Source organism: Ambystoma mexicanum, chromosome 10, assembly GCF_040938575.1.
Source record: "Ambystoma mexicanum isolate Mex_15411 chromosome 10, UKY_AmexF1_1, whole genome shotgun sequence".
Taxonomy (NCBI): domain Eukaryota; kingdom Metazoa; phylum Chordata; class Amphibia; order Caudata; family Ambystomatidae; genus Ambystoma; species Ambystoma mexicanum.
Window position 1 is genome coordinate 165,026,489 of NC_090932.1, and position 15,244 is coordinate 165,041,732.

The window sequence follows — 15,244 nt, forward strand, 5'->3', positions numbered from 1 at the left end:
AGGTGATTCGGTTTTGGGAAAATAAAAGTAGTTAACAGAGAAAATCGGTTTGGAAAGAAAGGACAAGTTTTACTTAAACTAGATAATCAAGAAGATAGAGCTGCCCATGAAACGGGTTAAGCGGCCGTCTTAACCCCCTTCACGCCGCGTGTCTCTATGTGGAAATTAATTAAATTATTCAAAATATGACTAAGGATTTATGCAAGATGGAAATGAATGGAAGAATTGTGCTAACACTAGACAATTAAGGAACAGAATACACAGGGGATTCAGACTATCTTCAACAAGTTACCAGGGTATGGGTGGGATTACTTAGAAGGTGGAACAAGGACAAGGACAAGGTATCAAGTTGGGGTATACTATGGGTTGCTAAGGGATGGGGTTATACTCACAATCAGCTCTTGAGTTTGGGATTTTGGGACAGCCAACCGAGTTTCTGGACAGTGAGGCAATATCTGGTCACTGGTTACAGCGGTGGGCTCTCCTAACAGAAGACAGCAGGGCAAAGGTCTGGTCGCGGCACCTCAGCTGGCTGGAGCAGGTAGCAGGGCAAGCAGGCGGCACTGGAGAATCCCAAAGCGGATTCAGCCACCTTTCCCCTTTTTCCCTCATTTTAGTGGGATTGTGTTATGGGGTTAGTTCTGAAGGGTGGTTCTGCCTGGAAAGGAGGGCCTGAACCAACTATCCCTTTTCTGACAGTTGGGTCTGGAATCTGCATGGTGGATCTGGAATGTCTGGATACACAGGTGTCCTCTCTCTGTGAGCTTCCCCCCTTTTTATAAGGCGGGTGACATCACAGGATTTATTGTTGGGCAAAACTAAGCTAGACCTACCCCTAAGAATCAGATGGGTCAGCCTATGTTATGTCGCCTTAGGGGCAGAGTGGGCTGAAGGAGGGGACTCAGTTTATGGGGTTGTGTTTATGAGGTAAACAGTCATTTTTGCCAAACATCAATTATGACATAAATCGCTCCTTTTTACAGTTGTGGCACTTTTGAAACTTACATAGGCAGATTACATATTTCACACAGATCATGGCAGTCCAACTCCCCAGTTTGTAGGACTTTGTTTCGTCCGTCTAATAATTTTTAGTCATTTTCAGTGAGAAATATTATACCTAAGATTCGAGGGGATTGGGTCCTCCGACGTATTCCATATCTATGACAGGTAATGTCCACAGCTGTGCTGCTTCGGAAAATCTTTGGCGTCTGCGTCCTCCAACGGCCGACGTCACCTGATGTGATAAGTAGGACACACAACGCCCATAGCCTCAGTTCCGTTTTTTCCGCGAACGTGTTCGCTTCGTGAATCTCTGTACTCCTCGACTCGTTGGAGTTGCTGTTTTCTTTCTCGGTTCGTTGAACCTGTTCGGTTGGTGTGAAGACCTGTTTGTGGTGATGTCTTTCTCATCTTCGACCCCGCATCTGGGCTTCAAGAACTGCGGGGACTGTGGGTCCAAGATGTCGGTCACAGACTCGCACAACGCCTGCCTCTGGTGCCTCGGGAAGGCCCACGATACAGACGACAGTGTCGACTGCCAGTCGCTCACTGCGAAGGCCTTGCGAGAACGCAAGAAGAAACTGTCGGTAGGTCGGGTGTCTAAGCCTCGGAAGTCGAGGTCTGCAGGGCTTTCGACCGATGACTCGAGGGGTGGCTCTCCGCGTCGTCGTCGGAAGTCTGGTGGTTCTCCTTCCAGGAGTCGGTCTCGCCACTCCTCCGCCTCTTCTAGGCGTTCCAGGAAGCGCTGGCATAGGTCGCCTTCCCCGTCCTCTTCCGGGGACTCCGCCCGTCAGCGGGTCGCTTATCCCTTCATGCAAGCGACACCGGAGGAATGGGCTTCCTTCGGGAAGCAGATGCTTGCGATTCTGGAATCGCAGGGCACCGGTCCGTCTGCGCCTCCGAGTGGGGTCGGTCGGCACCGGTCGAGAGACACCGCCCGTACGCCTTCGGGCTCGGGTGGTCAGCACGGCTTGCGGGAGAGGTCCCGCTCGGACAAGGGTAGCCGTTCTCGCCATGCCCGTTCCAGGTCCCGGTCCTCGACGCGCCTGTGGCGGCGAGGTCGTCGACGATTTCTCTCGAGGTTCCGTCTTCGAGGGGGTCGTCGACGCCGTCGGAGCCCAGGTTGTCGAGATTCACGCTCTGAGCTCCGGCTTCGAGGACTTTGACGACGCCGCAGATGCTGGAGGCGTTGCAGCTGACGTCAACGCCGATTCGCTCGAAGTTGATGCCTTTTCTGTCGACGCCGGCGCCGACTCGGTCGGCACCCTCGACGCCTTTTCTGTCGATGCCGACTCGCTCGGCGCCCACGATGCCTTTTTAGGCGGTGGTGTCGGAGGTGCCCCGTGGCACGGGGTTTGCCCCTAAAAAGGCTATGGCTAAAGTCCGGCACTGCTTTGATCCGCAGAGGTCTTCCTCTCCCCGCCTGGAGTACATTTGCAGAGGTTGATGAAGGCTCTGATGGCGGCCTGGTTCCGGTTACGGTTCCTGATGACTTTATCTGGTGCCATAGTCAGTTTGATGACCTGAGGCAGTCACTGCATAATGCCAGTGGACTGGCACCTCTCCGGAGGTGGAGTTTTGTCGGCCGGAGCCTGGCACTCATGCCGATTCGTCATATCGGTGCCTTATGTCTCGGGTTACCGAGTACTTGGGTTGGTCAGCTCCCCCAGGGGAGTTCGTTCAGGATGATCTCACGGACATCCTTGATCTCGGTCCACCCACTGACCCGGTTTTGCCTTTTCATATGGCTTTGCAGAGAAGGGTGGCGGCGGCTTGGACTGCTCCGGAGAGTCTCCCGGCAGTGGGCAAGTCTTTGTCGTGAAAATACCATCCAGCCAGTAGCGACCCCTGCTACTTGTCTAGGCACCCCATCCCGGAGGGTTTGGTGGTGCAGGCGGCTACAGCCCCGGCAAAGCAGGCATCGTATCGTACTATCCCTCCGGATAGGGACGACAAACGTTTTGATGGCTGGGCGAAGAAAGTGTTTTCTTCTGGGGGTATGGGGCTTCAGGCGGCCAACTCCATATGTGCCTTGTCTCGTTTCACACACACTCTGTGGAACTGTGTTGCATTAGCGGCTGATCATATTCCCGAAGGGGACGAATGGGATGGTTTCCTTGCTATGGTTCAGGATGGCAAGGATGCCATGTGTGAGGCCTTTCAGTCGGGTTTGGACTTGGCGGATTGTGTCAGCCGGTCCATGGCGGCGAGCACCGTAATGCGCAGGTTTGCGTGGTTGAGGAAGTCTGGGTTTGCTCCTGATGTGCAGTCCCGGCTCCTCAACATGCCCTTTGACGGTGAACACCTTTTTGGCAGCAAGGCTGACAAGAGCCTTGAGAGTTTGCAGACCTCCAAAGCTTCAGCGAAGTCGTTGGGCGCTGCAGTTCGCCAAACTCTGCCTTTTCGTCCTAGGGGACAGCAATGGAGGGGAGGTTCCTTTCGCTATTACTCGTCCTTCAGTAAAGCGAGAGGAGCTAGCAGTCAAAGAGGCCATCGTAAGAGTGCCAGAGGTGGAAACAAAGATACTCGAGGTGCCAAGGCCGCTCGGCATTTGCCTCTTTGCCCTCAGGCAACGCCGCAGCCGCTACCACTCAGTCATGAGGCCAGGTCCCATGGTTCGCCGGTTGGGGGAAGGCTGGCGCAGCATCTTGTAGAGTGGCAAGCCATTACTTCAGATGTGTGGGTTCTGGAGATCATAACCCACGGCTACTGTCTTCCTTTTCGGCAGAGGCCTCACGACAATCCACCAGGGAACCTCTCTTTGAAGAGTCCGGATCCGCTCCTTGTGCAGGGAATTCTAGCCCTGCTGGAGAAAGGCGCCATAGAACTGGTGCCAGTAGCGGAGAGGAACAAGGGATGGTATTCCCCTTATTTTTTGTTTTCAAAGAAAGACGGGGGATTGAGACCCATCATGGACTTGCGCAGTTTGAACAAACTCCTCAGGAAGGACAAGTTCAAGATGGTGACTCTTTCTCAAGTCCTCCAGGCCCTTCAACTTCAGGACTGGTTGGTGTCTCTCGACCTCAAGGATGCTTACTTCCATGTGCCGATCCATCCCAAGCGCAAGAAGTACCTGAGGTTCGCGGTTGGCGACTCGCACTTTCAGTTTCGGGCGCAGCCATTCGGATTGACCTCTGCCCCGAGGGTTTTCACCAAGCTCATGGTGGTGGTGGCAGCGCATCTCAGGAAAGGGGGGATTCACGTCTACCCCTACCTGGACGATTGGTTGATTGAGGGGAGCTCTCCCAAGCAAGTCCTGGATCATCTGTCCGTCACCTGCCACTCCCTTCACAGACTGGGCTTCTCCCTCAATTTAAAGAAGTCCCATTTGACACCAACGCAGCGGCTCCAGTACATCGGAGCAGTGCTCGACACGTCCCTGGGGCAGTGTTTTCCTCCTCGGGTGAGGGCTCTTCACATTCAGCAGATGGTGCACAAGTTTCAGTTTGCCCAGACTCTCCCAGCGTCCGAGTTCTTGAGACTGCTCGGCCTCATGGCATCCTGCATTCTTCTGGTGCCAGAGACTCGTCTGCTGATGAGATCTTTGCAGTGGGCACTCAAGCTCCAGTGGTCTCAGTCCTCCGGCAGGCTGTCGGACCCTGTTCAGGTGCCGCCCTCGGTAGCCCGGGATCTTCTGTGGTGGGCCGTCGAGGGCAATCTGATGAAGGGTGCCCCATTTTGGCTGCCCTGGCCGGAGGTGACGATCGTGACGGACGCATCCCTCACAGGATGGGGAGCTCATGCCAACGAGCTGACAGTCAGCGGTCGTTGGTCTCCGTCGGAGTCCAGACTCCATATCAATCTGTTGGAGCTGAGGGCTGTCAGGCTAGCCCTGAAGGCTTTTCTGCCGACTGTGCGCGGGAAGAGTGTCCTGATTCTGACGGACAACACGGTGGCTATGCACTACCTCAACAAAAAGGGGGGGGCAGGGTCACTTCCGACGTGCAGGGAGGCGATGCAGCTCGAGTTCTGTGCCATCCAGCAGGAAGTTTTGGTCTCGGCAGTTCATCTGGCCGGAGACGACAACGAGACGGCGGACGCTCTGAGCAGGCAGAGCACGATCCCTCACGAGTGGGAGCTGGCTCAGGAGATTCACCTGGAGATCTTTGCCCTTTGGGGGACCCCTCAAGTGGATCTCTTCGCCTCCAGTGTCAACCGGAAGTGCGAAGTTTTTGCTTGTGGGAATTTCCTCCAAAAGGAGCCTTAGGAGACGCGTTCGTGGTGGAGTGGTCATTCCCACTTCTGTATGCATTTCCTCCAGTCCCTGTCATCCTGCAAGTGTTGCGGAGGTTACGGAGGTTCGGTTCCCGGATGATCCTCATTGCTCCGGCTTGGGCCCGGAGGACGTGGTACCCGGACCTTCTAGACTTGTCCATCTGCCCTCCACGTCGTCTTCCCTACCGAGACGATCTGCTCTCACGGGAGGCGGGTCAGGTTCTCCATTCAGAGGTCAGATCCCTCAATCTTCATGCTTGGCTTCTGAAAGGTTGAAGTATAAGGATTGGGACCTCCCTGAAGACGTGATGGAGTTGTTGCTCTCGGCCAGGCGGCCGGCAACTAAGTCTCTGTACCGTTACCGTTGGAGAAAGTTCTGCGACTGGTGCAGAGTTCAGAATGTGGATCCTTTTGAATGCGACATTCCCATGGTTTTGTCTTTTTTGCTTCTTTGGCCCAGAGGGGCTTGCAAGTGGGGACCATTAAAGGTTACCTGGCGGCGCTGTTCATATTTAACCGCTCGTCTGAAGAGTGTTCCTATTTTAAGATTCCTTTAATTTCGCAGTTTTTGAAAGGGCTCACTAATGTGTTCCCTACGTCACCTTTTTTGGTGCCAGGTTGGGATTTGAACCTTGTTCTTAAGTTTCTTATGGGTGCTCCGTTTGAGCCTTTACATTCTTGCCCTTTGAGGCTGTTAACTCTGAAAACTGTGTTTTTAGTTGCGGTTACTTCCGCTCGCAGAGTGAGTGAGTTACAGGCACTTTCAATTAAGCCACCCTTCACTGTGTTTCACAAGGACAGGGTTGTCCTTAGAGTTTGTCCTTCTTTTCTTCTGAAGGTGGTTTCGGAATTTCATTTGAGCCAGAAGGTTGTTCTTCCGGCGTTCTATCCTCCTCCACATCCTGGTAAGGAAGTGGAGAGGCTCCATAGGCTTGATCCTAGGAGAGCGTTGAGCTTTTATATCTCGCGCATGTCCCGGGTCAGAGCGGACGATCAACTTTTCATCGGTTACGCTGGAAAGCGTTTGGGACAAGCTGTGACGAAACAGACTTTGTCTCGTTGGATTATTTCAACTATCTCCGAGTGTTACCGCTTGGCGGGTAAGGACCCTCTGGCTGGCTTGCGGGCCCATTCTACCAGAGGAGTGGCTGCGTCTACTGCCCTGCAGAGGGGAGTTCCTATTCATCACATCTGTGATGCAGCCACCTGGGCTTCAGTACATACTTTTGTACGTCACTATTCCCTCGATTCCATTAGAGGGCAAGATCTGGCCTTTGGCAAGGCAGTTCTCTGTTCCGCAATTTGATTGGGCATGTTAAATTTGTATTCTAAATTCTTTCCCACCTCCTTGCTTGGTACTGCTTTGGGAGTCTGTCATAGATATGGAATACGTCGGAGGACCCAATCCCCTCGAAGAACAAGTTACTTTCTTACCTGGTAACGTTGTTTCGATGGGATGGTCCGACGACGTATTCCATATCGCTCCCTCCCTGCCTTCCCCGCTGCAGAATTTCTTTTGCGATTGCAGCTTGCGTTCCGCAAGGCCTTGTGTGTCTGACTGGCAGAAAACTGGTGGCACACGTTCTGGGAAAAAACTATAACTGAGGCTGTGGGCGTCGTGCGTCCTACTTATCACATCGGGTGACGTCGGCCGTCGGAGGAGGTCCTCGGGGACGGCGCATCGACGTCATCGACGCAGGACGCAGACGCCAAAGATTTTCCGAAGCAGCACAGCTGTGGACATTACCTGTCATAGACATGGAATACGTCGTCGGACCATCCCATCGAAAGAACGTTACCAGGTAGGAAAGTAACTTGTTCTTCTATAACTTTATACATGTGTACATAAGGCATGTTAGTATTGAATTTCAAATATACCCTTTCCTCAGAAAATCCAATTCTCTGCCATTTCCGTCCCCAATATGCCCGTGAAGGCTACCATGTCGTAAAGCCACCAAAATTGCATCTAAACTGTGAAACTTTTGCATTACTGTGTTGTCCAATTGCGGAGATAAAAGTCTTAAAGTATATTAATAAAATAGTCTTTTGAGCCGGATGGCCAGCATTGTCTACCAAATAAGGGCATACTTCCAAGGCTGCTCTGGAGTTGGCTTTGAAGCCCCCCAGTTGAAGTTGAGGGGTGGTGTTTTTTTGCAATTTCACACCTAAGTGTCCTGGGATCTATTGTAGCAGGCTAGAGCCCAGAGGGAAAGTCTGTCGAGCGTGTTACATTCTCCCCCTTAGTCCATTCAGAGTTTCCCAGGGGCTGGCCCTTTGGGTGGAAGTAAATTCTGTTCTCAGAAAGCAAATGTCCCTTGAAGCCAAAGGCTTAAAAACCTGTTTTGCTGGTTCCCAAGTACAGCAAATGCATTTATTTATTTATTCTTTTTTATATTAGATATAGATTAGATATTAGATTTCAAACAAAACCCCCCTTGCATTACTAGGCAAGGACAGGGCCTTATTCAACATTACACTTTTAAAACAGACATTTTTCTTGTTTGCAAAAGCAACCCTTTTTACACGTGGTGAATCCTGCTGGGATGCGGTCTTCTTACATCCATTGTCTGAATCTTTCCAAAGTCCCAGTCATGTTTTCAATGCACAAGCATCTGTCAAAATAAAGATCCCTTGAAACTGACATAAGCACAGAGAGATAGGGTTTCTTTTGAAGAATTGATCTGGGATATGTTGTAGCTAAAAGTCAAGCGTTTTTCTGTACGGCTGGGAGTAAAGTTGTTTGTGGGGCTTCGAGAAAAAGTGATTACTTTGAGTCGTATGTAAGGAGCTGTTTAGGATAGTGTGTAGTTTATATCAAATTGATACTTATATATTTTACTCATTTGTTTCTTTAGATTACGAATATTTTATTTTATGTTATGTAATTTGAATGTACAGTATATTATGTAACATCTTAATTTGTTTGTGTTTTTTATATTTTGTAAAGCAAGATTTTATGTTGCAAAATCCAGTTTTCTTGATTAAATCAAATTTCAATAATAAAAAAAAAAGTTCGAGATTTTACACATTTGTTTCCTGCCACAGCCTGTTATTCAGTGAAAAATGCTTTCTTTTGCTGTGGCACAACCAGAATATGGCTCGGCATAGCTGGGTCTCACTGGATCAGGACTGTGTATTGTTAAACAGATGAAAAGGAGCATCAGGGCGGCATCATTTTAAATGTAAAATATTTCCCTTTTCAATGGGAAATTCTGAGCGAGCAGCAAAGCAGCGCTGCTTTTCAATTCTCTTCTTTGGTGCGCATAAGGAAACACACTGGAAGCCTTTCTCAATGTGTTCCCTGTTTCATCTTGCCCCATAGGTGCTTGGCAAAGACAGCGCAGCCATTATTTTGGTGACTGCAGAACACAGTTTTAAGGCAAGGCGATAGTGCTCAACAGTGCCAGCGCAGCCATTTTGCTGGTAACTGCTGAAGTGTAGATTGGTGATGGAGGGGAATTCAGCTAGGTGGGTAAATGTACCCCACAGTTCCTTATATCCCCTTGTTGTTTTTTGAGCCACTGAGTGGACCTGTTCTAGGACATTACTTTCGTTAGCTGTAGATGTCACTGGGCTATGAACGAGAAGTGTGTGGGCCACCATTATCTCAGAGCTCCCATTGCTTCCCGGCTGATAAGTTGCGTGATGTAGTGTAGATTGGTGAACTCTCGGTTTAGGGAGATTTCTACACTTAGAAATGAGTTGTGTAGAGATAGAGTTGACTTTATGATTTGCAGTATGCTTTGCAGTACCTGAAGGCCATCTTGTTCTTATACTTCCTGGCTTGTTGCTACTTCCTGACTAGTTGTTCCAGATTCATGGAAGGCGTCCATTCGGGGCACTGTCTGATCTTGTGCTCCTTCTAGGATCTCAGCGTCAGAAAGCTCTCCAGCAGGCTCCAGAAGGAGAACTTCTCTCTTTTTATCAAAAAACTAAGCCACATTCATGGCACAACTTGATTTTTGTCATCGCTTTCCGATATATTCTTTGTACTTTATTCCCTTTTTCCCCATGTAACCGTGATGGTTTGGGAGCCGTATTCCCGGCCTGAAATTTCCCAACAGTTTGAGGAGGATCTTTGGATTTTATGCTGGAGTCTGGGTGTGTCCTTGAAGATTTAAATATAAATACGGTTCTCCCCACAGGCCTAGTGGAGTGGTTCATTTTTAATGATGTTTGGGGGCGGGGGGTTATGTCAAAAGTACCCAATTGGGTTTCCATTGGAATCTCACTGTTATTTGCCGTTACATTCTGCTCTATTCTCATCAGTGCTTGCGATGCAGGCTCCTTCCTCTGTAGTTGGTAAAGGGAAACACATCCAGTGTATCGGGTGAGGTTGGGTCCTGTAAGAAATCCTCTTCATGCGAGGGCAGTTATGGACTCGTGCATGAATCTGCATTTGTTCTGGCAAGCACTCTGTTGTACAGTCAAGGGTATTGTTTTGTTAATGGTTAGTGAATTGGATGCAGAAGGACTTCGCAGGGTAACAGAAGGACTGAACAGGGTATCAGCCATGTTTGTCAGAGGTATCTTCTCAATTGTTTCCACATTTCGCTATCTCCCCTCCTCAATTTCAGACAATTGACTTATTGGTATTTTCATTTGTGTAATTTCCGTTTGTCTGTTTTCACTTTCTTGGCTATTTATTTTCGAATGAATCATTGTATCCAATTGGACTACCTCAGATACTTCATGCTCGTCATTCGTGTTTGCTATGTTACCTTTGCCGAAAACGGATGATGACCTGAACTTGTCAATCAGTGATTTCTCTACGGCGTCCAATTGCGGTTCCATAAAGGAATGATTCCCTGAATCGCTTGTTATTTTAGGAGTACAGGGGGCACGGGTTTGGCAGCCGTAGATGTCAATATCAGTGAAATGCTCACCGCAGTTACTTTGTTTTTATCCTTACCTGCAGTCATGTCGCCTTTTATGGTTGGTGCTGCCGCCTGAGGTAGTTGTAGTCTCTCGGTCTCCAGATTTCTGTCATTCTCATGCCTGGCCTTTGAGCATCGCAGGAACCTGCCTTCCTCCATTACGAAGTCCGGCTCCCACCAGCCTGCACAGACTACAACTGAACTCTACTGCCGAACTCTATGGCCGCTCCGTGGCTGTACAGGGCTTTAGTAGCAAAGTCCTCCCAAAGAGAAAGCGAACAGTGAACGAAGACCAACAGGTCTCATGGATGTCTCGTGGAGGTGCTGCAACGACTGCAGCTGAACTCTACTGTTTCCCCTTACGAAATTCTATGAGGGAAAAATATTGCCAAAGCTCTTACATGGGATAGAGGTTCATGCTGCCTGGATTTTGGCGCTGGTCCCTTGTTTGGAAGGAATGATTTGGAGGCATGTTCTTAGGGTACCGAGATCGGGACCTATTGTGGCAGTAACGTACCTGCTGGCTATATATTCCCTCAAATGTAGCGCTCAGTGGACATTTTTATAATTATTTTACAAAATATTGGTACCACCAAAGAACACCCTTTTTATTGATTTAAAGAACATACTTGAGGCAAAGGGTGGCACCTTTATTTTGGAATGTGCCACTCATTGTTCCATTCTGCTTGAGAGAGTTTGCCTCACGAGGGAAGATTTTGTGGAGAACCCTGGTCGTGTGAAGAAGGTCCTTCATCAAACCGATTGGGTGACAACTTTAGATGAAATGCACGGTTATGACTCTCTGAAACATCTGGTCAGGGACTATAAACGACTGGGGGCATTAGCTACATATTTGACAATTTATCCAGACAGAAGTGTGAGGAGGACTTTCCCAAGATTTAAATGGAATTTGATTTTGACCACGGAAGTCCAGATGAGGTCTGGTCTATTGTCATTAGTCCAAGCAGATTTTAGATTCTGTAGTGAAGTAGATCAATTAAAGACGCTGAAACATTTATTTATTGATTGCTCGGCAGTTCACGTGAAGCGTATGATTTACATGAAAAGATTCTCTAACGCACTACTTCTGGGTGAGAAGGACGTGGTGTGGGAACAATGTTTGGTTGGAAGTATCACCTCCTCCGTTCTCGCAGTTGTGGGATTTTTAAAGTCATTAGTCTTAGAGTCTACTGAATTGGTTGAAGTTGTATGATTGTCAGGGCTTATTTTTTAAATAATGCACTTTATTATTCATGGTTTCTTATTTGTGTGTTTCTTCTCTTAGTAGAAGTTGGAGAGTGGTATGACATAATTTTTTGGTGTTTAATGTAATTTATGTAATTTTATATGAAGTTCGAATGTGTTTTTAGGAAATTGTAATGTATTGAATTGTTTTGTTGTTTTAGGTGCCATTTTTGTATATGTGTATTACGTTTATGATTTTTATAAAAGGAAAACAATATTGAAATGTTTATAACAAATACACAAACATGAATCTATTCAAGTCAAGATAAGATCACCCAAATAAAGGATTTAAAAAAAAAATTTATCTTGATAACTGTAACATAATCAACAAATAATAATAATGTGCCCTTTAAATTGTCTGGACATTCTAGATGGAAGGTGCATTGGAGCAGGAACTGGTTATGCCAATTCTCCCATATTAGGTTGTGCCAGGCTTTGATGTTACCTGCATGTGGCACTGTTCTATTTCATATACATAGGATGGGCAGGTGTCCCTTAGGTGGCGTGGGGATCTGCTTAGACTTTCATGCTTAGATAGTCCTGAGCATTTCTTATTAGGTACGTTTTTTTACCAGACAGCTGTTGTGATAATAACTTCTTTGAGGTGAACTAATGTGATACATGCTGCCTCTATGGTTTAACCACTAGCAAACATTGGCAAGATAGTGACAGGGTGCATCACACCTTTGTAGATTAGGTAGTCTCAGGCATTCAAATCAAACAGCCAGCGGTGTTGCCACTTTGCATTCAGAGCCAATTTTGTCAGTCTATAAGGCACTTCACTCTTTAGATGACACTGAAGTATGATTTTGGAAGCATTTTGTGTTGCTTTTAGTTCAAACAATAATGTCCAGAAATGAGCAAAACATGGTTGGGCTAAATAGAAGGCCAATATGACACTTCCAAGAAAATTGACCATACAGTCTACTAGGGTCAAGACAACAACATAGGCTCCATTTAAAAAATCAGCAAGCATCAGTTTACATATTCAGGAATATCTTTGCAAATCAGGACTGGCTTGAAATTAGAGTTAAGCATTCAGGCTGTTCCAATGAAAAGGTGGCCTAACGTGTTACACGGTAGGTAACGTTTTCTTACATTATTCAGGGCCAGCGTCCCAGTATGAGGCAGCACTGACCCTGACATTATGCATACAGTTCTTTGAACACCCACCCAAAAGAATGGTAACGTTGAGCATAACCACTGGCGTTCACCCCAAAACTCTGTTAGGAAGATGGATTAATCGTTTATAGGACTGGCAGGCAGTGCTTTGTAGAAATGTTTGCAAATGCATCTAGGAGATGAATAGTTAACTTGTTTTTTTTAAAACACTTATATTTCCTAGATCTGCAATTGTTTTGCCTTCTGTTGTCAAGAATGATCGTACGTTTCTTGGCACACTAATTACGGAAGAATTAAAGACTAAATCAACAGTTGGGAAACAGCATCCGGCATTGATCTTTGGTGGATTTCAGTATACCTGGCAGTGGAATATGGACTATTATCACATGAAAAACCTGGAGAGCTTAGCATGGGATCTGACATCGCAATATACAAAATGAATGCAACTAAAGCTCTAGTTTTAATGCCTCGCTGCTAGTGTGAAGTGCAGAGCGCATTGACCATTGTGCCACACACGATTTATGTTAATTGTATGCATCTTGTATAGTTTTGAGTTTATATATATATAGCCCATGCATTTTTCTTCCCATATCTGCTCCCTTGCTTAACCCACCTCTTACTTCTTGTCTAAACCCCATTTATTTGATAATATGGAAAAAGTAATTAACACAAAAAGTTAGAATTTCACAAAGTAAGGTGCGGTTTGGAAGTTGCAGGTGTAAGAAATGTAATTATTCGTCTGTGTTATTTCTTCTTCATGTGAGAATATGCATATCACCAGTGATCAATGCGGAAGGACACTTGCCTTGGCAATGCTTGTATAAATAATTATTAATCTAAAATATGTTTCCCGTTTTGATACAAAGCGTTTGAAAATAAAACATATTTGTGTGCGAACTGGGTATTTTACTGATTAATGCTTTTTGTATAGTGGTAACACAAAAACCAGTGGCAGCTTCAGGACAATTGCTAAGAGCTCGAGCAATATGATAATAAGCACATACTTTGGAACGCGCATTGGTTGGTGCTTGTCCTGATATATAATATTCCTGGGGAAAATATCCATGTTTCGAAATAAAGTGAAATTGCACAACCTTTAGAGACGTCTTGCACAAAAGATGCATGTTCTTAGAGCAAAGCAACTGAAGGAAGGGGTTTCATTGGTGCCTATATATATATATATATATATATATATATATACACACACACACACACACACACACACACACACACACACACACACACACACACACACACACACACACACACACACACACACACACACACACACACACACACACACACACACACACACACACACACACACACCACACACCACACACCACACACCACACACCACACACCACACACCACACACCACACACCACACACCACACACCACACACCACACACCACACACCACACACCACACACCACACACCACACACCACACACCACACACACACGTGTTTTACCTACCTTGTGGGGACTATGTGTGGAAACCAGCCTTGTGGGGACTAACCTTTCCCAATGTTCTGGAAATGTGTTAATAGCAGAAATATATTCAGAAAAAATTCATAATACAGGATCCAACTTCAAATTTGCAAAAATACTTATTTTTAGTCGCGTGTTTGGTACCATCTTTGCGGGGACTTGAACGTGTGTTACCATCCTTATGGGGACTTACCACATTATTCTTATTTGGGATGGAATGTATAATGAGCAAATGAAAAAATGCTTACTTTATAGTACTTAGTATACAATATATTTTATATACAAGTACATTCCTGATATCTAGGCACCACAACAGATGGATTAGGATGTTTTTGAATGTGCAAGATGTTTAATTTGCATGTGAAACTTAAAGGCAGTTTGTTCTGGCAGTAAACACTATTATAAACACTAAAAAAACTTCCAGGAAAGAGAACTGTGGCACAGGAGATACCATGATTGACCCAGGATTACACTTTGTGATAAAAAAGGAAGCAGGATTTCAAATTCAAGTTTCATTCTTCCACAGGCACCATCTTCCCTATTTACACATCTCCTCTTTAGGAATGATGAGGTGTTGTTATCTACTTTTGGATCATGTTTAATATTAGTGAAGTTACCTTTCCAATAGAGATCATGTTTGATTATGGTCAATATAAATTCTCCAAAGCAATTCTAAGTGATAATCATGATAAGGTCCCCACAGAGATGGTGTTCAATTATGACAATGGTATGGTCCCCACAGAGATGGTGTGTGATTATGATAACACCAAAGTCCCCACAGAGATGGTGTGTGATTACAATGATGTTAATGTCCCCACAAAGATGGTGTGTGATAAGAAAGAATGTCATTAAAGACACACAGAGGCCATGCAGAGGTCAACAAAAGATGGGAACTCAATCATTTCTGTCCAGTGTTAAACTCCCCGTTTGTCCTCATTTCTCATCTCCTATTGCCCACCTAAATGACTTACCTATCCTTTGCCTACTGCTTTACACTACACAAATATATCCATCTCACACATGACAGCCTTATGCATATTAATACCACATGAACCAGATAGAGGCATGCCAAAGTTCTAACCTCTATCCATTTTACTCATCCCCTAATCCAGTGGCTAATTCGGCATACTAGCACACTCATTTAATAGACCTTGGGCCCTCATCTCCATATAAATGAGAAATCCAAGTGCCACTTTCACAAACCATACTGAACCATACCAGCATTGGGCACTGAGGTAGGTACGGCCTCCACTTGTCAACACTGCAGGCTTTTCAGACGACTCCCCATCTAA

At 46.4% G+C, this 15,244-nt stretch overlaps 1 long non-coding RNA gene across 2 annotated transcripts in view; it reads left to right on the forward strand.

Annotated features, from left to right (window-relative positions):
• LOC138491247 (uncharacterized) overlaps nucleotides 1-13,355 on the forward strand; it is a 74,600-nt gene extending 61,245 nt beyond the window's left edge. For both annotated transcript variants that reach the window (XR_011275981.1, XR_011275982.1), the window contains one exon: nucleotides 12,682-13,355. This is a non-coding gene — a long non-coding RNA (uncharacterized lncRNA). The remainder of the gene's footprint in view (nucleotides 1-12,681) is intronic.
• The last annotated feature ends 1,889 nt before the right edge of the window (nucleotides 13,356-15,244 follow it).